This window comes from Lycium barbarum, chromosome 11, assembly GCF_019175385.1.
Source record: "Lycium barbarum isolate Lr01 chromosome 11, ASM1917538v2, whole genome shotgun sequence".
NCBI lineage: Eukaryota > Viridiplantae > Streptophyta > Magnoliopsida > Solanales > Solanaceae > Lycium > Lycium barbarum.
Genome location: NC_083347.1, coordinates 115,496,388 through 115,523,318, shown reverse-complemented (window position 1 = coordinate 115,523,318; position 26,931 = coordinate 115,496,388). Strand labels below are relative to the sequence as shown.

Genomic DNA, 26,931 nt, shown 5'->3' with positions numbered 1-26,931 from the left:
TATCATACATGTAAGTTTATAACCACAAGATTGAAAATACATTTTAGTATATTATACACATCTTTAATTTAGGAACACAAGATTCAAAAATATCTCTTTATTTCTTAAACTTTATGTCTAGTCAAACTATGACACTTGAATCGGGACGAATGGAGTTTTTAATTTGAATACACTAAATTGTGGATGTGCTAGGGTTTGTCCTGAATTTCCTACAATATTTGAATTTTATCATAATTGTGTTTTATTTCATAAAGGATTTCTTGGTAGAAAATGTGTTCTTTGTGAAAAAGGGCTTTATCATATTTATCCATTTTCTTGGATGAGAAGTTTTAGACTTCTATAAATAGAAGATTTATTATTTTCATTCATAACACATAAAAGCATCCACTTGAGTACCATGTCGACACCAGTGGCTAAAGCTAGTGAGAAAGACTTAAAGGCCAACGTGAATGGTCTTGTGGAAAAGTCTTTTAATATACTAATGGAAATGATAATGGGGTATTAACCAATGATTTCTGCATGCAGTAAAAGTTAAAGAAAATACTCGTATATTCTTCTTTGTGTATGTATTACAGCTTAAAGTAAAAAATAAATAAATTGTATATTCTGCTTCGTGCAATCATCTGTAAGTACATTTTATCATACCTTTACAAAAAGTATTAATTTATCTTCTTTCTTGTTTACTGGCATTTGTCTTAAGAGAGAGAGAAAAAAAAAAAAAAGGAGGGTGAGGGGCGAGAGGAGAAGGAAGATGGAAAAGTTTCTGTTTAACGAGATCAAGATTGAGGAGCTCGAGATCGGAGATCACATTTACACATGGCGACACGGCTATCTTTACGCTCATCATGGTCTGCATTTCTAGCTCTTTCAGTTTGTTTCAAGTTCAGTTCTCTTTTCAATTTGTTGTTTTCTCTTTTTTAGGGGTCTGACCATACAAATATTACCTGCTTTTTCTTTGGTTACTTTGCTATTAATGAATGATATTTTAGCTAATCGTCGTCTACTTGTAGACATATTTGTCATACTCAGCATGAATCTGGAAATTAATGTTGCTCTGAAACCTGATCTAAGGTGTGTTTGGTATGACGGAAAATGTTTTCCAAGAAAATATTTTTAAGGTGTGTTTGGTATGATGGAAAATGTTTTCTCGAAAAATAAGTGGTTTTCCTACTCATTTTCTTGTGATTGGTACACGAATGGAAAATATAATGTCATTTTAAGAGCAATTACATATATTCAACGCATTTTTGAGTTCAGAATACAGCTTTTGGTGGTGGTAAGTACGAAGTAGAGGTTGGGAGGTACGATGGGGGTAGGAAAACATTTTTTTTTTTATAAAAAAAAAAAAACATATAAACCAGAAAAATAGGGTGGGTGGGGACTAAGAATTTTTCTTTCCATATTTCATAAATTTTTTATAAAAGAAAATTAGGGGGAGGGGGTGGTGGAAGGTAGGGTGGGTGAGTGGGAGGTCGGGGATAGGGGTTGTGAGGACTAAGGATGGGTTGTGGGCGATGGGGGTTGTGGGTGTCACGACCCGGCTAGGGGTCGTGACGGGTACCCGGGACTAACCACCGAGAACCGCTCGTCCTATTACTTCTTAGGCTTATTTAACAATCATTTACCCGATTCATGCTCAATTTATAATAAAAACCGTTTTCATTTAGAAACAAAATGCTTTCATACATATAAGCCCTTAGGCTAGCAAAAATACCATATAGTATATATATATATATATATATATATATATATATATATATATATATATATATATATATATACATACATATGCACATAATGACCATGCCATGAAACTGCACGACCCACGTCGAGTATCTACGAGCCTCTAGGGATGACATCTACAACTGTACACAAAAGAATCATCATAGGCACCTCCGGGACGATGGAGGGCTCTTAGTCAGCTAGCGGCCTCTAAGAATCCGGAGCAAGATCTCCTCCCTGATTACCTGTGGGCATGAACACAGCGTCCAAAGAAAAAGGACGTCAATACGAATATTGTACTGAGTTGTTACACCCCGGAAAGTTTGCGTTACCAAGACTGGCGACGGCTTAGTACGAGCCCAAGGGAGAGCAGATTTATACAAGAATTAGGGAAGAAGATTGTATTATCTGCGTATAAGAGTATACATGTGACATTTAGGGATCGTATGGAATAAATCAGTTAACAAGTTACCTGATAATAGCCCTCGTAACCACGAGTTAAGGTGGGGCCCACATGTTGGGATTTTATAAAGGACATATGAAAAGATATATGGGTAGTACATGTGAAGTTGAGAAAGTCCTAAGAAGGACCCATAAACCAAAAATGAGTGTAAGCCCTCCAAAAGGACGATTTAAGAAAACGTTTTCGGGTGATCTTACTTCGAGGGGCCAAAACGGTATTATAAGTTTGGAATTTGGGAAAACTCCCAGAATTAAAGTTGTAGATAATTGAAATAGCTTTCCAACCATAGGTCGTGGGTCCATAGGTGACCTCGGGATAAGAAGATACAAACGTTTTAAGGCAGAAAGGTCAGTGGGCTAGGCCCAATCCGAGCCCAACCGGGTTAGGCCCATGACCCATGCCTATTTAAGTGAAATTTCAGCCCTTTCTCCTCATTTTTCAGAACCAAGAACACCAGAAAATTCTGGAAAGAGAGAGAGAGAGAGAAGAGCCTTGGAGAAAAGAAAAACCAATTTTGACCAAAATCTGAGCCCCGAATCCCGAAGCCCATGAAGAGAAAAATGTTCTACGCTGCGTTGCCTTCAATTTGAGCTAAGAATCAACTAAGAAGAAGAGGGTGGACGTGGTGGCTGCACACTTGAGGTAAGATTAAGGTTCCTTTTCATTGTTAACAAGCTTTTTCGGAGTTTTAACGGATTAGAACGGAAAGAATAGTGTGATAAATTCGTTTGTTGGTGTTGTCAAATTATGGATTTGGGCTTGAAGAGGAATTTGGATAAAAAGTATATGTATTTATTTTGTAGGATGTTGAAGATGTTGTTAGCGATGTTGTTGGTATTAATTTCGGCTTCTTTACAGAAATAAAGGTATTTATTAGTCGTATCGCAAATTGGTTGGTTGAGAAAATGGGAAAACGGTGTGTGGGCTGTTTTATGACATATATTGGTGTTGTAAATGATATTACTACTATTGGTATTGTTGTTGATGTTGTTGGTTATTGAATTGGAATTTCGGGCGAGGCATATAAACAGGGGAAATGCTGCCCGAATTTCGACAGAATCTAAAAGGGATTTTAATTAAAGTTTCGAGACGAGCGTATGATGATGATTCTAATAATATTATGAATGGTTGTATATGTAGATTACGAGGCTACGAATAATCGCTAGTGAATTGCAAGATAGGAAGTAAGTTGAAAGTCGAGAATTATCTTCCAGGTATGTTAAGGCTTGCCCCTTTCTTTCAAAGGCATGATCTCTAGGTTATGATTTCATAAATTTTACCATATTTTCCTTGTCATCAAAAGTTAAATGTCCCAGATTCCAAGACATGATTTCCTTCTTGATATTCCATAAATGTTTTCCTAAGTACTCCTATTTTCCAAAACCAAAGGTTGTGATTATGTGAGTTCTTATGATAACGACGAAGGATATGTTTTTCAATGACAACGATGATGTCAAAAGTGAGAATATTATTATGATGACTATGATGAGAAGGATTCCATGACTAAAGGTTCCAAGTTTACGATTTCCATGACGATATAAGAATGTTGAGCCACTTCTTGATTTCTCAATTTTATTCATGGATGATGATTATTTCTTTTAAGATTCCAAAGATACATGACTTGATGCCATATGAGATTTATGATCCTATTCTATGTTTTCTCCTAATTCTATTCTTCATCGATAGTCTCACTTTAAAATCATTGTTCTTTCAAGGTGAGACAAAGCGACGATGAGTATTCCATAATATAATCGGAGGCTACCGACCTTACGTCACTCCGATACAGTTGTGGCTTTTGATTGGGATCTTATGCATGCTTTATATATATATATGTATGTATTTTCTCACACCGCGCCGCACTATAGTCGGCCGGGCAGGCACGTAGATGTGCACACCACTGCAGTGGGCATGTTGTGATATTGCCCCAGACGCGGGAGGCCTGGACGCAGGCTAATGATGATAACACCGAGCCTTGATGGCCGGGCATGATATTATATATGACACCGTGCCTTAATGGCCGGGCATGTTACTATATATATATGTATGTATAAAAAAATGTTTTTTTAAAAAGGCTAAGCATGCATGACATCCGCCCTACGAGGCATTCAGATGTACAGGTTATCTCTCTTATTCCTTGTTACTTTTCATATCTATGTTATGTTGTTACTCATGCCTTACATACTCAGTACATTATTCGTACTGACGCCCTTTCTTGCGGGCGCTGCGTTTCATGCCACGCAGGTGTATACAGATGAGTAAAGGATATTGCTAGAAGATGTTCCAGCTAGATTGGCGAGCTCCATTTCTTTCCGGAGTGTTGCCGAGTCAGAGTACCCATGTCATGGTATAATGATTTATGTTAGAGACTTTGCAGACAGAGTCACGTATATAGTATGTCATTCTTGTAAGCGGCTATTTAAGCCGATGCATCATTATGTATTATGTTATAAATTTCATATGATTATAGATTTTGCTTGATTTGATAAAGACGAAAAGAATGTTTTTGTTAAAAGCTTTCACTATGCATTTCAGTTCATGACTTAAGGACTATGAGTATAACGAGATCCAGTGGGTTTTCTCGGCTCTAAGTAAGGATCGGTTGCCCGTCACGCCCTATCGGGATTGGGGTGTGACAAGTTGGTATCAGAACGGTTCGTCCTAGGGGTTTTCTGCAAAGTCGTGTCCAGTAGAGTCTTGTTTATGGGTGTGAAGCGCGCCACACTTATAAACAAGAGGCTGTAGGGCATTTAGGAACTATTGACCTTCTCTCTTATCTTAGATCGTGCCATAGAGCTAAATCATAGGATAAGACATCCCGGATTCTATCTGAATGCTTTGATCATGGATAAGCGATTGATTATGCCGCTATGAGAGAACTGCTTCAAATTGAAGTTGTTCATTTGAAAGGTATGTCTCCTGTTTTATTAATATGGATAGATGTTGATGTAAGAACTTGAGCAAAATTTATGGGTATTTGTGATTGCTCTATGAGGCATTGGATATGTTTTCTGGGTTGTGTGCAGGAATGAGGTAGTAAGAATTATAGAGGAAACTCTGCCGAAATTTTTACAAATTGAATTGTTTGCATTTCTATAGAGAAAGAGTAAAGAGAAAATATGACCATCAGCCATTGGTAAGTCATGGTTGAAGGAACAATTATGGGACTTATTGGAAACATAAAGAAAGTTGATACCAGGAACTTAAATGCAATATTATGATTTATAGATTAGAATGGCTAGTGAGTGGTAACAAAGAGGTATTGATACGGGAAGAAAGTTAACGAGTACGGGAAAGTTACATTTAGAAGTATATATAAATATGTACGAGATTAAGATAGGTTTGTACTCCTTGTACTCCTTGTAGAAGGATCTACAAAACTTTTAAGTAGATATTGTTAAGTGGCAAGCGGGAAAGGATCCCCTTTAAGAGCAATGGAAATCTAAGAGGACCTTCAAGATGAAAATACGAGAAATAAACATACATACGAGCAAGATATGCTATCGTAGGGGGAAATAAGAAATGAACGAAGAAAGAAAGAAAGAAAAGGACGTCTATGAGTGCTTATAAGTTGATGGAAATGTGAGGAAAGTATGATTAATGATATATTCCTCGATACATAACAGCTTGGGTGAAGGGCAAACTTGATTGTAAGGTGTGTAAGGTGTTCGTTTCTCCCCCCCCCCCCCCCCTTCTTTGGCGTAAACCCGGCTAGAACATGAACATGAGCGTTACATAACCAATCCAGTCCATTCCCATGCCTTATATTTCGAATCTTAATGCCTTGTCATTCGATCGATTCTTGAAATATTACTTTGCTCACCATCGACTATTCCTTTGGATTCGATACGAATTCTATAAGAAATTCAGAGGTTATGATCTTGTGTTACTCGAAAGGCCAAGAATCATATCCTTAATTTCTCATTCAAAATCATCCTCAGAACATCGCTGCGGAAGAAAACAGAGTTCTGCGCAGAAAGCTTCAGGGCATTGCGCTTTCCATCCGCATCGCGGAAGGCTTCAAAACTTCCCGCTTTTCGTCCGCATCGCGGAAGAAAAGCGGAACCCTGCGCAGTTATCTTTTTCTTTTCCGGACCAGACCAATAATGGTACACGCGTATGAATAAATGTAATGCACCCTTTTACGGCTGGAGGAACATGGTGTAGTCGGGCATTCTATAAGGAGCCTAACGAATTCTAATGTCACCATGGATTCATTAACCTAAGGGACTAGTAGACATGAAGGGAGGAAGTGATTTGAATTGTGTCCAAAATGTGTGGACATTCGACTTGATACAAGAATTCAATTAGCAAAAGAGAAATAAGTCAAACCATGTGATGATGGTAACTTTGGCATTATATGGATTACGAGAGTTGAGGGATCGCTAGGTTCAGCCAATTGACTACCAAAGACGGTCAATACTCGAAAGTTACGGGTATATGAGGACATTCTTAGACAAATTAGAATACTCCCTAGTACAGGAGAAATAAATGTACCAGCTTGAAGGAGTCGAAATTCGAGGGGAATTAATATAGCAAGGATGTGCTACAGAAAAAAAAAATAGAAATGGACTAAATGCAAGTATATTAGGAGACATACAGGGAAACAGAGGTACAACAGGATAATGAAGGTTTAACAAATCAGAGGAAATAAGTTTTGTCAATGCAATACGTGGTGTACCGGACTATGATTCGAATCACTCGTACCAGAGAAATATTTTGTTACAAGTAAATATGCAGCAGACGTACTCCAAAAAGGTAACGGAGGAAGTGAGAAGGCCTAAAAGTGATCAAGGATAAGTATCAGGACAGATGGGACTACTAAAGAAAAATCGCGGCGTTGGAGGAAATGAGAGTTTTAAAAGAGAAATACTTATAAGAGTTTCAATGATCGTCAAAAGAAAGAAAAACAGTATGCTTATGGATAGCACGACAGTAGTACTACCTGAGGTTTGAAAATATCTCATGCGCCGTGAAATCGTAAGTCACCGTTTATATTGAATTGCGAGAGTATATGTTATAGGACCATATGAATAATCGTCCTGATAGAATGGCTAGTAAAATGGTGCGGAGACGACGATAAATATTTGAAGAAGAATGGAAACTCGTCAATTCTCAATCAGCCGCTAGTATAGGAGAGCCAAGTACTTAAAGAGGGAAGCACACTCGTATTGAAAGGAAGTTATGATTAAGAAAGATTTTATTTTAGTCCCTGGCTTATGAGTTATTAGGTAATGGTGTTAAGATTAGAGGAGAAGAAATTGGAGGAAGATTCAAACAAGGATTTGAAAATATTTTGAATAGTAGATTATCCGGAGATATGATCATTAGTATGTTGTAAATGTAATCTGGTGCTAAGGGATAACAACGATGACAAGAAAATATTGTATACAAGTGTATAAGGAATGGTGCTGACGATTGTTATATAGGTCGAATGGAGTTCCATTTGAATATAGATCTCTTGGCTATGTATTTTTGATGCATTGGATGAGTAATCCGAGGTAAAGTAATTAATGAGAATAATAAGTCATTAGCACGGAAATGCTATTACAAGCCATTGGGGCGCTACCATAAGTGGAATTATGATGACATTGTAAGGAATTAAGCAGCTCGACTAAGGAATTAAAAGGGAGGTGAGATGGTACGTATGTAAAAATCGATTAATACCAAGAGCCTAATCGGAAGTAGCACTAGAGAATCAAGCAAGGAAAAGTGCCGCAGCTACGTAAGGAAGTGGCCAATTAGTAGACAAATGAAGGGCTGCAAAATAAAGGAACTAAGACAACGGAAGGTGAAGTCGTGGAAGTAGGTGACGACAATATCACAAGAAAAGAATCCAAGGATATAACTAAAGGAGATGGACATTTAAGGAATTAACAGATCCGCTTGATTGATAAACCGAAATGACGGATAATTGCGTCAAACTATGGGAAAGGCTTACTAAGTGATAATCAGGCAAAGGTTAAAAGTAAAAGGAGAACCCCAAAGGAAATGATCAAAAGATATCACGTTCGATTGGAACAAGCGGGTGACAATGAGACTTCGTGAAACAAGTAACAAGATGGCTCTTGTTGGAAAAAGGAGATGAATGAAGGTTACAGACAAAAGAGAGCAAGAACTTCTGAATTCACTCCTAATTTATTGGCCGAACTAAGGATCAGAAACTTTAAGCGTAAATTGAAGGAAATGAACCATGAAAATAAGAGGTTTGAAATGTTTTCGATATAAGTACAAGAATTGTCGTTAGATAGCCAAGTGCCAGAAATCCAATTGAAGGAAAGAGAAATTAAGCGAGACATTTCGGCGTTAAACTAGTTTAAAGATAAAGTACCGCAAAGATTAATTTGACGGCTATAGAAAGCCATGGATGCTAAATGTGATCAGCCTTAAAGCTATCTCTAAGGAAGTAGGAATAAGAATAAGTCAACTCCAAAGAGATAAAGGCTTGGGACATCTGTGAAACGTAAGAAGGATATGTAGAGCTCGAAGAGAACAAGAATTCCTGAATAGACAGAAGATGAGATCAAAAATTGGATAAAGGTATGTGGTAAGCACGGGGTGAAAAGGCATACAAGGATGTAAACAACGAAAGATGAAGAGACAATGAAAGCAATAAAGCATGGAGAGTTAGTGGACAGATAAGTAATAAGAAAAGGGATGGCCTTGAGTTCGAGCGTAAATTTGGCCACAAAAGAAGAAGGATAAACTACGTAATTGGAATAAGTTCAGTTTTAAATGAGCAAGTGACTGCAAGTAAGTAAAGTAAATACTGACAAATACGGGTAAAAACATTGACATCTACCTCAGAGCGAACTCTGCCTCAACATTCGAGGATGAATGTTTTTAAAGGGGGGAAGGATGTTACACCCCGGAAAGTTTGCGTTACCAAGACTGCGACGGCTTAGTACGATCCCAAGGTAGAGCAGAGTTATACAAGAATTAGGGAATAATATTGTATTATCTGCGTATAAGAGTATACATGTGACATTTGGGGATCGTATGGAATAAATCAGTTAACAAGTTACCTGATAATAGCCCTCGTAACCACGAGTTAAGGTGGGGCCCACATGTCGGGATTTTATAAAGGACATATGAAGAGATATATGGGTAGTACATGTGAAGTTTACCAAGTCCTAAGAAGGACCCATAAGCCAAAAATGGGTGTAAGCCCTCCAAAAGGACAATTTAAGCAAACGTTTTCGGGTGATCTGACTTCGGGGGGCCAAAACGGTATTATCCGTTTAGAATTTGGGAAAACTCCCGGCATGAAAGTTGTAGATAATTGAATATATTTCCAACCATAGGTAGTGGGTCCATAGGTGACCTCGAGAAAAGGAAAGACAAACGTTTTAAGTCAGAAAGGTCAGTGGGCTAGGCCCAATCCGAGCCCAACCGGGTTAGGCCATGACCCATGCCTATTTAAGTGAAATTTCAGCCCTTTCTCCTCATTTTCAGACAAGAACACCAGAAAATTCTGGAAAGAAAGAGAGACAAGAGCCTTGGAGAGAAGAAAAACCAATTTTAACCAAAATCTGAGCCCCGAATCCCAAAGCCCATGAAGAGAAAAATGTTCTACGCTGTGTTGCCTTCAATTTGAGCTAAGAATCAACTAAGAAGAAGAGGGTGGACGTGGTGGCTGCACACTTGAGGTAAGATTAAGGTTCTTTTTCATTGTTAACAAGCTTATTCGGTGTTTTAACGGATTAGAACGGAAAGAATAGTGTGATAAATTCGTTTGTTGGTGTTGTCAAATTATGGATTTGGGCTTGAAGAGAAATTTGGATAAAAAGTATATGTATTTATTTTGTAGGATGTTGAAGATGTTGTTGGTATTAATTTCGACTTCTTTACGAAAATAAAGTTATTAATTAGTCGTATCGCAAATTGGTTGGTTGAGAAAATGGGAAAACGGTGTGTGGGATGTTTTATAGCATATGTTGGTGTTGGAAATGATATTACTACTTGTTATACCCCATTTTAACCGGGTTAAATTAGAAGTACAACATATTGGTGATTCCTGTTTTTGCTTATTTTAAGGAGTTCATTAAAGTTGAGGAGTCGCCATCTAATTATTTATGGTGAATTAGGACACCTAAAGTTTATTAAAGTTATTTTAAAGTTAACTCTGTTTAAACTCTGCGAAACTTAAGATTCTAGGTAAGGGTTCAATTAGTCTAAAGAGAAGGTATTAGGCACCCTTTAAGACCCATTAACAATGGTTAACCGACCGGACTTACGATTAGTTAGGCTAAGTGTAAATATAGTATTCTAGAAAAGAACATGGCTTTGTAAATATAAATAAAGTAGTAAATAGCCAGGTAAGAATGCTATTTAAAATAGGACTCGTAGAAAATAATAATTTGTATAAAAGGAGATTTTAAGTGCTATTTAAAAGTAAGACTTACAAAAGACTAATAGTTCAATATAGACTATGTAAGGATTGTTTTAACAAATATATGTTTCAAGCATTGAAAAAGAGCTAAAGTGAAGAAGTTATCCACAGAACTGGCTTGCCTTTTTTATTTCTCAAAATAAGCTAACATTAGTGTATATTTTGTGATGTTTTGAAAATCCTAAGATGAAAAATGATTCCTTTAACCCAAGAATGTGTAGGCATGCTATTTGAAAATCAATTATTCCAAATAAATGTTATAGATACTATAAATAGTTTAGAACATAAATAGAAGAGAATGTAATTTGTGGAATTAACTACCCATTACTAAACTAAACCCCTTAATGTCACTAAGGTTCATCTAAATTAACAAATAAAAATGTTAGTCATACAATACACATTAAATGCGTACAAAATAAAATAGAGGAGTAGATGTAATGTAAATGGACTCAGCCCATTTAGGAAGGCTGATATCTACTACTGTTGGGCTTCGGCCCAGATTTTATTTTCTTGTTTGGCTGCGGATTGGGCTGACACAGGAGGAGTTACGTTGTTGGGCCTTCGCCCAACGCCGAATGCGGGAGATGAAGAGTCCCTCGGACTCGTAGGCGGAGGTCTTTGTTGGGTGCAATGAACTGAGGCGTCGGGGTCTCAAATCTATGCTCGAACTCGAACGAACCCGAACCCGATTAAAGTAACTAAAGTTTCAAAAAAAAAAATGAAAATAGAGTAATTGTTGGTCGCGGCTAAAGTTCACCGGGACAGAACGAGATGTTTTTTTTAGCAATCTTAAAGTTTAGAATGCCAGTTTAAAAATGCTAAGGATCTTTTTGATCTATTCTTTTTGATGGATCGAACCCGATAATAAGAAAAACAGAGAGTGGAGATTCGTTCCCCTTTTTTCAAGATCAGTCCTCCTTTTATAGAAAAATATGAGGAGAGAGAGGAGCGTATGAGAGAGACGAATGAGCGGGGGACAGGCGTGGGGAACAGAGGTGAGTGGGAGAGATCGTGAGAGAGAGGGAGAGGAGAAAGAAAAGGGGCGGCTGAAGGAAAAAGATGAACCCTAGGGTTTCATTTTTGTTAAAGGGGATAGTTGGACCGGGTCGGGTAGAAACGGTGTTGGACTGGGTAGGGAATTATTTGGGCTGGTCGATTAATTTAAATGTGGGCTGATATAATTTAGCCTTCATACTGATTGGGCTTAGTCGTTTGAGCCATTTATTTGGCTGAAAATATGGTCCTTCCTCCTTTATTTAAATTATTTTTTGGGTTTCTAATTTAATAACTAGTACAGTATATACTATGTGATAATTAATGATTAATATGTAGAAAAAAAATAAGGATTTAACAAAGTGTTATCTTGTAATTAATTTAACGAGTCCAAACTCGAAAATGAAATAATGACGAACATTTAAAATTTGTGATAAAGTAATACTTGTAATGTTGAAAATGAAAGTAGCAATATTAATAGTAGTAGCAATAAAAAATAGAATAAAGTATTTAGCTCGTCAGTAAATTTAGAAGCTCCAGGAAATAAATTGAAATAATGGAGGGACAAAATTGGGTGTCAACAGATGTCCCTCTTCGACCGGAGACGATGTAAGAGTTTTCGGGCGAAGAAGTTGACGTAGTAGCCAATTTTGTTCCGACCAACAAATACGAACTTGAACAAATATGGGTTAGGAGAATTGGTGGAAAATATTATGAGGGCAGAAGGAATTATGGTGATATTAGGATGTTGGGAAGCGAAGATTAACGGAGTATTGAGAGGTGTTAATGATTTGAAAAGATGCTGGATGAGATGTCATTTGTATCCTCGCGGGTCGAAGACAGATGACGACAGTGTTTGAGAATGGACCGTATGTTTATAGCCTTCGAATTATAAATGTGGTGCACAATACACCCATAAGTAGGACTCTACTAGACACGATGTAAATTCTCCAAAATGCCCCAGTGTTGAGTTATAGAGACACTGGATATAGAAAAGGATACGAGATTGTGAAAAGCGTTGATTGAATAAAGTCTTAGCAGTGTATATGAAAGAATATTTTTGGGTAACCTACGTATCACATGTTTGTGGACGTAGGAGGAGTCTAGTTCGAGAGTAGATTCGTGACCTTTGCTTATGAGTTTGATATTCCTCTTCAGCGTATTTGCCCCAGTTCACTGCGTAAGATAAAGTTCCACGTTGCGCTGTGTCTCTGCATGTAGATTGTATTTTCTGTCAAAATTGAAATTCATGTCAAAATTAGTAATAAAGTCTGGGATAAAGTTGAAAGTACAAAATTTATGATAATAGATATGAGTGTGGGATTGAAGATGAAGCCGTGTGGCTTATAATGAGGTCGTGTGTCCAACTGTTGTCTCTGGTTGTCTTCAGGGACTTGAATGAATGCGTGATGTTTATGCTAAAGATGTAATAATATCTCTAGTTGCCGTTTGAAGATGATAGTGATAAGGCCTCCGACTGCCTTCCGGGACTCGATGATAAATGATGTCTGCGGAATTTAGGGTAAAGTCGTTAAATTAGGTAAATTAGATGATGAAGTGAAGTGATAAAGTAAAGAGTAAAGTAAAAGTGTAGCCGTTTAGCTTATGCAGATGAGGCCGTGTAGCCATGTGATGTCTCCGGTTGTTTTCGGGACTCGATGATATGATATCTCCAGTTGTCTTCGGAGATTTGATAAAGATTCCCGTAAAGTTCGGGGTAAAGTCGTAAAGTGAATGATGTCTCTGGTTGCCTTCGGAGGCTCAATGATAATTCCTCCGGTTGTCTTCGGAGACTTGATGAAGATTCCTGTAAAGTCCGGGGTAAAGTCGTAAAGTGGATGATGTCTCCGGTTGTCTTCGGAGGCTCAATGATAATTCCTATAAAGTTCAGGGTAAAGTCTTTAAAGGTGGTAAAGTGAATGATAAAGTAGAGAATAAAGTCATAGTGTATCCGTCTGGCTTATGCATATAAGGCTGTATAGCCGAATGATGCCTCCGGTTGTCTTCGGAGACTTGATGTTGATTCCTGTAAAGTTCAGGGTGAAGTGGTTAAAGTAGGTAAAGTGAATGATAAAGATCCCTGTAAAGTTCAGGTTAATGTTTCCGGTTGTTTTCGGAAACTCGATGCAATCCTGTAAAGTTCAGGATAAAAATGTAAATGATGTCTCCGGTTGTTTTCGGAGTTATGATGCAAACCCTCTAAAGTTCAGGATAATGTCTCCGGTTGTTTTCGAAGACTTGATGCAAATCCTGTAAAGTTCAGGATAAAATGTTAACGATATCTCCGGTTGTTTTCGGAGACTTGATGCAAACCCTGTAAAGTTCAGGATAATGTCTCCAGTTGTTTTCGAAGACTTGATGCAAATCCTGTAAAGTTTAGGATAAAATGTAAATGATGTCTCCGGTTGTTTTCGGAGACTTGATGTAAATCCTATAAAGTTCAGGATAAAATGTAAATGATGTCTCCGGTTGTTTTCGAAGACTTGATGCAAATCCTGTAAAGTTCAGGATAAAATGTAAATGATGTCTCCGGTTGTTTTCGGAGACTTGATGACAATTCCTGTAAAGTTCAGGATAAAGTCGTTAAAGTAGGTAAAGTAAAAGTAATTGATAAAATAAAGTGATAGTGTAGCTGTTCGGCTAATGATGTTGATGACGTTTTCGGTGTAATCTTGACTTAATTCGCCTTCAATCTCGACAACCTACAAAACAAGTGTATCTGTTAATAAAGTCATAAAGTTATTGTGATAAAACTAAAGATAAAGTTAGAAATAAAGCCGTTTGGCTTTTAAGGCGAGGCCATAATGGGCCAAATGATGTTTTTTGGCAGTGATTGATAGACTTGATTGTTGGTCTCGCGGCCTTTTAATTCCTGCACTCAAAGAAAAATTCTTAGTTTGGAAGGGGGAAGTTGATTCGCGTCGACTCGAAGCTTGATGTTGGAGGCGTTCCATTCGCCTTGTTTGTTTGGATTTTGTGATCTCCGTTCAAACCTCGGTAGATGAACAGTAGTGAAAATGATTGAAAGAAAGTGTTTCATATTTGAAAAGTGTAAATGTAAGTATATATATCAGGAAAGATATATATGTAAGTATATGTATATAAGGAAAGACATATATGTAAGTATAAGTATGTAAGGAAAGATATATGTGTATATAAGTTGTAATATTTCTGCCAACTTTGGATTGTGACACTTCTGAAACGTCATTTGTCTATAATAATTTCTGTCTGATAGCCTTAAATCTTTGTTGATGTCCCACCATTCTTTTGTCTATATTTTTTCAAAATATGCCCCAGTTTTGGACTCAGAAGGGTGTACTAAACTTATGTTGTGGTGTGACCGAACCTTGCATAGGTTGCCTACGTATCCCTCCAAAGGAATCAGGTCCGAACGTAGTTCGTGAGGTATATAAAAATGATTTGAGGATTTAATAAAGGGACCGAACCCGATGTGGATTGCCTACGTATCCCACCAAGGAAATCAGGTCAGCGTAGTTCTATTATGTAAATGGCTAAAGGTTTGTTGGATTTCTAACTAAATACGACAGTCCGTATGTTGATAGTCTGTGAATCCCGCTGAGGGAATCATGCATGTGTTGTTCTCCTTACACAAGGATTTTTGGATTTTCTATTATAATGCAACCGAACCCTATGTGGGCTGCCTACGTATCCCGCCGAGGGAATCAGGTCAGCGTAGTTCGTATGCATTAAAGGAAAGGTTGCAAACTAGGTTGTCTAACCTAATGTTGTCCTCGATTTCTTCCTGACTGATAGCTTTCATGCTTGTGTCATTGTCTATCGGCTATTTCAATTTCTTCCGAGTGGGATCTTGTTTTGTCCTCTTGTTTTTCTTTGTTACTCTCTCGAGACGTATGTTATTCGTTCATCTTATTTCACAACCATAGAGTTGGCAGATTTGATAAGTAAAGTAGAAAATAACAATAATAGATGATTAAGGAAAATCAGAAATACATTCATATATTTGCAATTAAGCTTCCAAAAGATGAAGCAAAGCAACAAAAATTTTGCGCGTGATTCAAGCCTCAATTTAAAAAACAAGTTCACTACACGTTCAAACTACCAAGACTCCCGGCGAATCAGGGATGGAGTACAAGTCCAATTCTTCAGAGTCTCTCCTAGTTCGACACCCCGTATGGTCGATGTCTCGGTATTGTGATTAGTTGTAGCAGTAATCTTCATGTGTGTTTGTCTTTGGATTGTTCCCACGGGAGCGACAAAACTTGATGACATGCCTCTTTCCACCTTTCTGATTGACGCAATGGCTTTTTTCAAATCCTTACCTTGGCATCTTCGTGAGCAGGTAAAGGATTGTTGTCCACATTGGGCCTAGCTCCAGTGAGCTGGATCGCTCCTTCCTTGATCAAGGCTTCGATTTTTTTTAAGCCCATAACAATCCTCAGTGTTGTGCATGCCCAGCAACTGCAGAATGATATGCACAACGCTTGGAGCCATCACTCCATTTTGGAATAGGATCGGGAATTTTCCCTTCAATCGGTTGTATCACGCCTGCTGCTTTCATTCTTTCAAACAATTGAGCCAAGGGTTCAGCGAATCGAGTGTAATTACGGGTGTTTTTGGTGTCAGGGTTTGGACGAGCTTTAGGTTTGGCATGTGGTCGATTTTGGTAAGTTGGAGCTTGGACGGGTTGATATGGATGTGGGTTTTGATGTGGAGGTGCTCGGGGTTGGTAGTAATTTGCTTGGGCATTGTAGACAGGGTAAGGAGATAGTGGAACTTGGTAGGGTTCAGTGTAGTGGTAAGGGTAGAAAGGTTGTTGTGGGTAGTTAAAGTATGTAATGGCTTGGCTCGGCTTATGCCCTTGGATGTTCATGACTGCAGCGACATCTTCTTTCTTCCTTTTAACCCCGCTGATAGAACCAGATTGAATAGCTTTGTTTACTGCTTGCAAAGCAGTAAGATCCTGAATTTTTCCTGATTTGATTCCTTCTTCCAAGGCTTCTCCCATTCGGACAACTTCTGTGAATTTTTGTCCCATCATACCTATCATTTTCTCATAAAATACGCCAGCCTGGCATTCAATGAAGGTAGCAGTCATTTCTTTATAATTCATCGGAGGTTGAACCCTGGCTGCTTCTGACCTCCAACGTAACGCATATTCATGGAACGTCTCAGTTGACTTCTTGGTTAACTTAGTCATGTAGACTCTATCTGGTGTGATATTGGTGTTAAAACTGAATCTGTCCACAAAGTCTTGCGCCATGTCACTCCAACCATGCCATTTACGGACGTCTTGTTGTGTATACCAAGTAACAGCCTCATCAGATAAGCTTCTTATGAAGAGCTTCATCCTTATGTTCTGGTCCCTACCTACTCCAACCAGTTTGTCACAATAAGCCCTTAAGTGTGTATGAGGATCGCCTGTTCCATTGAATGTATCAAATTTCGGCGGTTTGTAGCCTACGGGTAAATCAACGTCAGGCTGAACACAAAGATCCTCGTATTCTACACTCTTAGTTCCCCTAACAACTTGAAGGTTTCTCATTGCTTCTTTAAGACTGTGGATCTCTTTTAGCAACATATCATCCGCCTTGCATTTGCTTCTTTTTCCATTTGTAGGTGGTTGATTTGGTGGGTTTAGAGGAGTAGTTGTAGGTGGTGGATTAGTGTTGGTGGGCAAAGGAACATAGGGAATGTGAACTAGCGATTGACTTTGTGGGTTGACGGGTAGTGGATTAGGAGTAGCATAGGTAGTGTAGGTGGGTGGTTGACTTTGTGGAGGGGTATAGACAGATGATGGATTTGGTGGATTTTCGGGGGTGATTGGAAGTAAGTTGTTGTTGGTAGGCGCGTTATTTTGTGGAGGGAAATGTTCAGGGACTGGAGATTCGAATGATAGAAGAGGAGGTGGATTTGGTGCGACAGTTCTGGGTTCAGGAGGCGGACTTTGGAGTGTGATGGATAAATTGGTCAAGTCCCTAACCCGATTCAGTTCTCCACGTAGATCCTCAATCTCTTGAGTCAGGCGGGCGATTTGTTCATCACGTTGAATAGTAGTTCCGTGTTCGGAAGTCTCGGGGGGATCACTAGAGATCACGATGTTTTCCACACCAGTTGAAATAGATGCGGCCGGATCAGACATAGCAATTTCATTTCCTTGAACAACCCAACTACGTTCAGGTAACGATGACGTCTTTGACCTTGTGAGGTAAGGATGGTCGGCCATCGAGTGTCAACACGAATCAACTCTTTTGGGAATAAAAATAAAAAGAAACACAATAGTGCAAATGATGTCAGTCTCACAACATATCTAGGTAAAGTCATGATCACATAGAGTCAAGTAAGTCATGTAGCAAATAATTCATCAAATAAAGTCAAACAAGTTGTCAAACAAATGTAAACGATTATAACGCGTCCTAATATGCATGTGACCTCTTTGTGTCAGAGGTAGGCCTAACGTTTGTTTGAAGGGTAAAGTGTGCCGTAATACGTCATCCCGTTGCTTTGATTAATTAAACAAATTCTATTTCCCCAAAATAAAGTACAAAAGTAGTGTAATATTTATTACATGTCAATTGAATACAACATGAAGTGTTTCCTAATCTAAGTAAAGTAAATACAATTTCCTATGTCTAAATTTCAGCTCCGTTTTGTGAAGTCCTTGATCTTCGTCATTTGTTGTACTCCAATGCAAATTCATACCTGTCATAGAGACGTTAGTTATTCCCTCCCTCCTAAAGTTTAATTAATTAGAGCAAATAGTCAATATTTAGGCACAATTATCCTTCAAACATGCACATAAAGTATGATTAGTGTCACTCGGGGTCGTGAACCCGCTTGGACGTCTGGGTAAAGTCAACTAATGGGTTTAATACACTAAGGGTATTAAGCCTCCTAGGTCATGAAATGTATGCTCCTAATAAAGGTGTTGGTTTAGCTCTATCTTAGGCTGACTAAGAGTTGGCTTCCTATGACACAAGGTTCCCCCAAGTGGACAACTTGGGAGTGAAAAGTCTGTGGCTGTCGACTGCACCGCCAATCGACTAAATCCACAAGATCAATCCAACTAAAGGGTGATTTTAGTAGTGCACAGCCGAGAACCGCGAAAACGCTTTGAGTGTGTGAATTTATGTGAATTTTCCAGGAGTGGAGGAAAATGAAACGGAATGACAGTTTATCAAAGCAGTAACACGTAAACAGTTTATAACAAACAAACAATTAATAGCATGTGAAAATAACAAATAAAGTAATTAAAACAAGCACACAAAGTCTAATTAAAACTAAGTCTGTTATGGTTAGAACCTAAGTGTTCCCCAGCAGAGTCGCCAAGTTGTTATACCCCATTTTAACCGGGTTAAATTAGAAGTACAACATATTGGTGATTCCTGTTTTTGCTTATTTTAAGGAGTTCATTAAAGTTGAGGAGTCGCCACCTAATTATTTATGGTGAATTAGGACACCTAAAGTTTATTAAATTTATTTTAAAGTTAACTCTGTTTAAACTCTACGAAACATAAGATTCTAGGTAAGGGTTCAATTAGTCTAAAGGGAAGGTATTAGGCACTCTTTAAGACCCATTAACAATGGTTAACCGACCGGACTTACGATTAGTTAGGCTAAGTGTAAATATAGTATTATAAAAAAGAACATGGCTTTGTAAATATAACTAAAGTGGTAAATAGCCAGGTAAGAATGCTATTTAAAATAGGACTCGTAGAAAATAATAATTTGTATAAAAGGAGATTTTAAGTGTTATTTAAAAGTAAGACTTACAAAAGACTAATAGTTCAATATATATTGTGTAAGGATTGTTTTAACAAAGATATATTTCAAGCATTGAAAAAGAGCTAAAGTGAAGAAGTTATCCACAGAACTGGCTTGCCTTTTTTATTTCTCAAAATAAGCTAACATTAGTGTATATTTTGTGATGTTTTGAAAATCCTAAGACGAAAAATGATTCCTTTAACCCAAGAATGTGTAGGCATGCTATTTGAAAATCAATTATTCCAAATAAATGTTATAGATACTATAAATAGTTTAGAACATAAATAGAAGAGAATGTAATTTGTTGAATTAACTACCCATTACTAAACTAAACCCCTTAATGTCACTAAGGTTCATCTAAATTAACAAACAAAAATGTTAACCATACAATACACATTAAATGTGCACAAAATAAAATAGAGGAGTAGATGTAATGTAAATGGACTCAACCCATTTAGGAAGGTTGTTGTCTACTACTGTTGGGCTTCAGCCCAGATTTTATTTTCTTGTTTGGCTGCGGATTGGGCTGACACAGGAGGAGTTACGTTGTTGGGCCTTCGCCCAACGCCGAATGCGGGAGATGAAGAGTCCCTCGGACTCGTACGCGGAGGTCTTTGTTGGGTGCAATGAACTGAGGCGTCGGGGTCTCGAATCTATGCTCGAACTCGAACGAACCCGAACCCGATTAAAGTAACTAACGTTTCAAAACAAAAAATGAAAATAGAGTAATTGTTGGTCGCGGCTAAAGTTCATCGGGACAGAACGAGATGTTTTTTTTAGCAATCTTAAAGTTTAGTATGCCAGTTTAAAATGCTAAGGATCTTTTTGATCTATTCTTTTTGATGGATCGAACCCGAAAATAAGAAAAACAGAGAGTGGAGATTCGTTTCCCTTTTTTTTCTCTTTTTTTCAAGATCAGTCCTCCTTTTATAGAAAAATATGAGGAGAGAGAGGAGCGTATAAGAGAGACGAAGGAGCGGGGGACAGGCGTGGGGAACAGAGGTGAGTGGGAGAGATCGTGAGAGAGGGGGAGAGGAGAAAAAAAAGGGGCGGCTGAAGGAAAAAGATGAACCCTAGGGTTTCATTTTTGTTAAAGGGGATAGTTGGACCGGGTCGGGTAGAAATGGTGTTGGACCGGGTAGGGAATTATTTGGGCAGGTCGATTAATTTAAATGTGGGCTGATATAATTTAGCCTTCTTACTGATTGGGCTCAGTCGTTTGAGCCATTTATTTGGCTGAAAATATGGTCCTTCCTCCTTTATTTAAATTGTGTTTTGGGTTTCTAATTTAATAACTAGTACAGTATATAATATGTGATAATTAATGATTAATATGTAGAAAACAAAATAAGGATTTAACAAAGTGTTGTCTTGTAATTAATTTAACGAGTCCAAAATCGAAAATGAAACAATGACGAACATTTAAAATTTGTGATAAAGTAATACTTGTAATGTTGAAAATGAAAGTAGCGATATTAATAGTAGTAGCAATAAAAAATAAAATAAAGTATTTAGCTCGTTAGTAAATTTAGAAGCTCCAGGAAATAAATTGAAATAAAGGAGGGACAAAATTGGGTGTCAACACTACTATTGGTATTGTTGTTGATGTTGTTGGTTATTGAATTGGAATTTCGGGCGAGGCATATAAACAGGGGAAATGCTGCCCGAATTTCGACAGAATCTAAAAGCGATTTTAATTAAAGTTTCGAGACGAGCGTATGATGATGATTCTAATAATATTATGAATGGTTGTATATGTAGATTACGAGGCTATGAATAATCGCCAGTGAATTGCAAGATATGAAGTAAGTTGAAAGTCGAGAATTATCTTCCAGGTATGTTAAGGCTCGCCCTTTTCTTTCAAAGGCATGATCTCTAGGTTATGATTTCATAAATGTTACCATATTTTCCTTGTCATCAAAAGTTAAATGTCCCAGATTCCAAGTTATGATTTCCTTCTTGATATTCCATAAATGTTTTCCTAAGTACTCCTATTTTCCAAAACCAAAGGTTGTGATTATGTGAGTTCTTATGATAACGACGAAGGATATATTTTTCAATGACAGCGATGATGTCAAAAGTGAGAATATTATTATGATGACTATGATGAGAAGGATGTCATGACTAAAGGTTCCAAGTTTACGATTTCCATGACGATATAAGAATGTTGAGCCACTTCTTGATTTCTCAATTTTATTCATGGATGATGACTATTTCTTTTAAGATTCCAAAGATACATGACTTGATGCCATATGAGATTTATGATCCTATTCTATGTTTCTCCTAATTCTAATCTTCATCGATAGTCTCACCTTAAAATCATTATTCTTTCAAGGTGAGACAAAGCGACGATGAGTATTCCATAATATAATCGGAGGCTACTGACCTTACGTTACTCCGATACAGTTGTGGCTTTTGATTGGGCTCTTATGCATGCTTTATATGTATATGTATGTATGTATTTTCTCACACCGCGCCGCGCTATAGTCGGCCGGGCTGGCACGTAGATGTGCACACCACTGCAGTGGGCATGTTATGATATTGCCTCGGATGCGGGAGGCCTGGACGCAGGCTAATGATGATAACACCGAGCCTTGATGGCCGGGCATGATATTATATATGACACCGTGCCTTAATGGCCTGGCATGTTACTATATATATATGTATGTATAAAAAATGTTTTTTTAAAAAGGCTAAGCATGCATGACATCCGCCCTATGAGGCATTCAGATGTACAGGTTATTTTTCTTATTCCTTGTTACTTTTCATATCTATGTTATGTTGTTACTCATGCCTTACATACTTAGTACATTATTCGTACTGACGCCCTTTCTTGCGGGCGCTGCGTTTCATGCCACACAGGTGTATACAGATTAGTAAAGGATATTGCTAGAAGATGTTCCAGCTGGATTGGCGAGCTCCATTTCTTTCCGAAGTGTTGCCGAGTCAGAGTACCCATGTCATGGTATAATGATTTATGTTAGAGACTTTGCAGACAGAGTCACGTATATAGTATGTCATTCTTGTAAGCGGCTATTTAAGTAGATGCATCATTATGTATTATGTTATAAATTTCATATGATTATAGATTTTGCTTGATTTGATAAAGACGTAAAGAATGTTTTTGTTAAAAGATTTCACTATACATTTCAGTTCATGACTTAAGGACTATGAGTATAACGAGATCCAGCGGGTTCGCTCGGCTCTAAGTAAGGGTCGGGTGCCCGTCACGCCCTATCGGGATTTGGGTGTGACATGAGTATGTAAGGCAGGAATGAAATAAACAAACAGAATAGAGAGATCATGGGTCATGAGACAAGGATACAACCTGCACAAGTGTCATAGACAATCGTATTACTTTCATATTTCACATTTGACATAATCATAATATACATGTTGTCACATCCCATACATCATCACGTATATCATCATATGCGTCATCACATCATAATCTGTTTCGTCACCCGCGTCCGGGTAACCCTCATATGCCGCCCACTAGTGGTGATCATGCCTGACCCTCTAGGCTCGGTGTAACATCGCAGCCAGCATTAGCGGTGACATGCCCGGCCATATAGGCGCGGTGGAATCATACGCAACCCGCATTAGCGGTGACATGCCCGGCCATATAGGCGCGGTGGAATCTTATCATCATAAAGCAATCATAACACAATACCATTACACATCTCATGTCATAACATTATGTTATCATTTCTTAGTGTTCCATGTATCCCATAGTTATATTACAAGTTAGCATTATTCATTATCTTATTGTCATAGCATACATTAGTATTAAGAGCACACGTTAGGCTTTGAGACAACCACACTATGTCGGGGTGACGTAAGGTCGTGAACCCCCGAGTGTATTATGGACCTTTATGAGTATCTTGCCTCGCCTTGAAGGAAATAAAGCATAAGGCGAGTGTTAGCAATAATAACATCATTAGCATCGTAGGAACATCGTGTCACAATTTCCCGAATCTCTATACTCTAACTCGTTATCATCACTATCATGCTCATAGGTGATTCAATATATAGAAGAACTCATAAGCTTCCTCTTATAGAGGGATTTTTGGAAAACTTGAAGGATTCATGCCTTTTTGGAAGAAGATTTAAGCCTCACATACCTTTCTTGTTTAAGCAATCTAGCGTTCGCTTATTCTCCTTCAATGTCGCGTCTCTACCTTCAAAAGACGATTCGTACTAACATTAGTCAATCAACCATAAGAACGCACTACTAATTCTAGAGAAAATTGGGCAGCACTTCCTTTGTTTATACTACTTTTCCCTTGTTTCATATCAACTCCCAAACATCTACAACACAACTCACAATATCGCAAGCAACAATCATCATTTATATACTTTAGGCAAAATCTACCATTTCTCTCCAATTTCTTCACATTTATGGTTATAGGTTCGCTATCGTATTTTCCCCCGTATCACACTTATATCATGGCCTATATATCATTTATAACGTATTCATACTCACAACACACTAACATTCATGATTCAATTCAACTACCATTCAAGCATGACACTATTCACTCTTGAATGACCCATTTGTTATGCTTCTCTACAAGTCGGGTACTTTAACCTTCCAATACCTTAAACAACATGTAATGGTCATGAAACTTACCTTGGATGATGGTTGAACAAGCCTTGAGTGGAGTTTCCCTTCTAGCACCAAAACTCTATTTTCTCTCTCTTGGTTTTCCTTGAGGAAGATGAACTTTACTTGGGTTTCATACACTTTGATTCATGGATTTTGTGTTATTGATCATGGATTTCCCTTGAATTTTCGTGTGGATGAATGTTAGAGAGGGTTCTAGAGGGTTTCTTGGCCAAAATGATGAAAAAAATATGATTTTGGACGAGTTGGGTATATTTAAAGTGGTCCAGAAAATTCTGGACCGACACAACATGCGGCACGCTTTGCGAGACGCAAAGCATGCTCTGCGAGTCGCATGTCGTGTCGCAAAGCATGCCAGCTAACCAACTCTCACTGGCACACATTGCGGTGGAACTGCGTGGTTGCATGTCGTGTTTGCGGTCCGCATGTTGCACCGCAAAGTGCGCCAAACTGTCTGTCATAGAATGGCCATAACTTTTGATCTTGCTATGCTGTGAGGGCCCACGACCTATGGTTGGAAAGCTCTTTCAATTATCTACAACTTTCATTCTTGGTGGTTTCCCAAATTCCAACTTTATAATAGTGTTTTGGCCCCTCCGAACCAGATCATCCGAAAATGTTTCCTTAACTCGCCCTTTCGGATGGCCTATGCCCATATTTGGTTCATGGGTCTTTCTTGAAACTTAATTGAAACTTAATTACCAATATAAGGGACATTATAATTCTTCTCCAAAATGTCATTAAGTCATCACTAATTCGTTACTCGAAATTCTTGCCCAACACACCACATATACCTTGCTTTACTTAACAACTTTCGTCTCCTACCTCAATGTCTCTGAACTCTCATTTAGAATCATTAAATATTATTTATTACTTATCAAAACATCGTATGCATCATGCCCTTCGTCAGTCAATTCACTGTGCATGAACGAAAAAAATTTCGAGGTGTAACAGTGGGGGTGGGTGGTGAAGCGTGGGGGTGGTTTTGGGGCAGGGTAGTGGGTGGAGCGGGGACGAGGTGGTTTGAGGTGGGGTGGGGGTGGAGGTTGGTTTGGGGGTGTTGTGAGGGTGGGTTAAGGGTGGTGGGGCGTGCGGGTGGGTTGGAGAATGCATTGGTGATTTTTTTTATTTTTTTTTTTGAACTAGTACTATTAATGCATTGGTATGTTTTTATTAATTGGGAAAATGTTTTCCCTCAAATTATTATGGAAAATATTTTTTCCTATTTTGAGGAAAACATTTTCAAGATCTTTAGTGCAACCAAACTAGAAAAATTAGGAAAACGTTGTTTAGAGGACATCTTCCGTTATACCAAACACACCCCTAGTTCTGTTGAAATTGTGTCTGACGATCTACTTTTGTTGTTACAATCCTACATTTGTGTGGGATGGATCGTTTGCGCTCACACGATAAACTAGCTTTTGTGTCCTTTTCATAGTAATATTCCTTCGGTTCATTTTTACTAGTCCATTTTTTACTTTGCACGCCCCTTAATAATTAATAAATGAAGTTTGTATTTTGTTTTTACCATAATTTAAACTTTGAGATAAAGTGATCACGCAATCAGCAAGTACATATGTGGCATGTTAACTGACATATCTTCTTTTCAACATGATCAGGAATATATATTGGTGATGGGATAGTGATCCATTTCACCCCGGCAGCTGGTCGGGAGAGAGGAACAGGAACATTCATCGATCGTGTCATCTTCAGCTCATCTCCCTCTCGTCGCTCTGAATCCGAATGTCCAAGATGTGGTGATCATCCAAGGAACGACGACGTCATCTCTTCATGCCTGCAATGCTTCCTCTCTGGTGGTAAACTATACCGTTTTCGTTATGGTGCCTCACCAGGACTCTTTGTTGCCCAAGTTCGAGGAACGTGCACTTTTGCCCGTTCGGATCCCTGCGAGGATGTCCTCCACCGTGCCGAAACTCTTCTCAATAACGGTTTTGGAAACTATAACCTTTTCAAGAACAACTGTGAGGATTTCGCGATCTACTGCAAGACTGGTTATCTGTACTTCAGGACAGGTGGCATAGGGCGCAGTGGTTAGGCAACGTCGTTCGCTGCAGCAGCTAGTGAACTAGCTTCAGCACCGGTGCGCCTCATGCCTACTACCGGTCTTGCAGCTGTTGGCTGGGGAATTTACTGTGCCAACAGGTTTTTTTCTGATATCGGAGTTCGCAGGGATGTGATGAAAATACCTGCAGATAGGCTTGTTTCGCGCAATCGACTTCTAAGTGTCTGATCTGAACCTGCATTACTCATCAAGATGGTTTCTTGGGGCCAAATTTTTAATGTATTTTAGGCAAGACTTGTTGACATGAACTACATGTGATATATACGCTATACCTCAATATTCTTATCATTCGTGAGATGCCACTTAATTGTCAAACTCTTTGCTGTAATTTTTTCCTCTCTATTGGCATCTATCTTCAAAAAAAACTTATCAAACACTTTGCAGGTGTATCATTTGGTGTAATCAGTATTTATTAAAAAGTTCCCATCCAGTGTTAGGTACTCGTTTTTGGGGGCGACTCACTTCTGGAAGTCCCACTTTGGGGGTAAAGCGCTTAGCAAAGGCGACTCCATATCTAGGACACAAACTTTTGGTTACGGATGGAACAGTACTTACTATTCCACCACAATGTTAGTATTACCAGTAATTACTACATAATTTCAAATTAGTATTGCATATATCTCTTGATTTGATTTTTGTTCTCCCTCAATATTATGTTACAGGGACGGCAGAGCAACAAACAATGAAGTGAAGGGTGGTCAGTTGAACCCCCAATTTTATTGTCGGATTGAGTATATTGTATAACTCATTTCCAAAAGGCAGCGTTGTTTTACCTCTTAATAATTTCAATTACAATTTAATTTAAATTAAACATAATTATTTTTAGTCTTTAGACTATAGGAATTTATTTGGCGCAAATTTTTTGGGAAGCTGGGATAGTTCGTATAAATATTTGTCTACTAGTTTTATAT

At 38.2% G+C, this 26,931-nt stretch overlaps 1 pseudogene; it reads left to right on the top strand.

Annotated features, from left to right (window-relative positions):
• Window positions 1–664: 664 nt before the first annotated feature.
• Window positions 665–26,611, top strand: LOC132617452 (protein LEAD-SENSITIVE 1-like; annotated as a pseudogene).
• The last annotated feature ends 320 nt before the right edge of the window (window positions 26,612–26,931 follow it).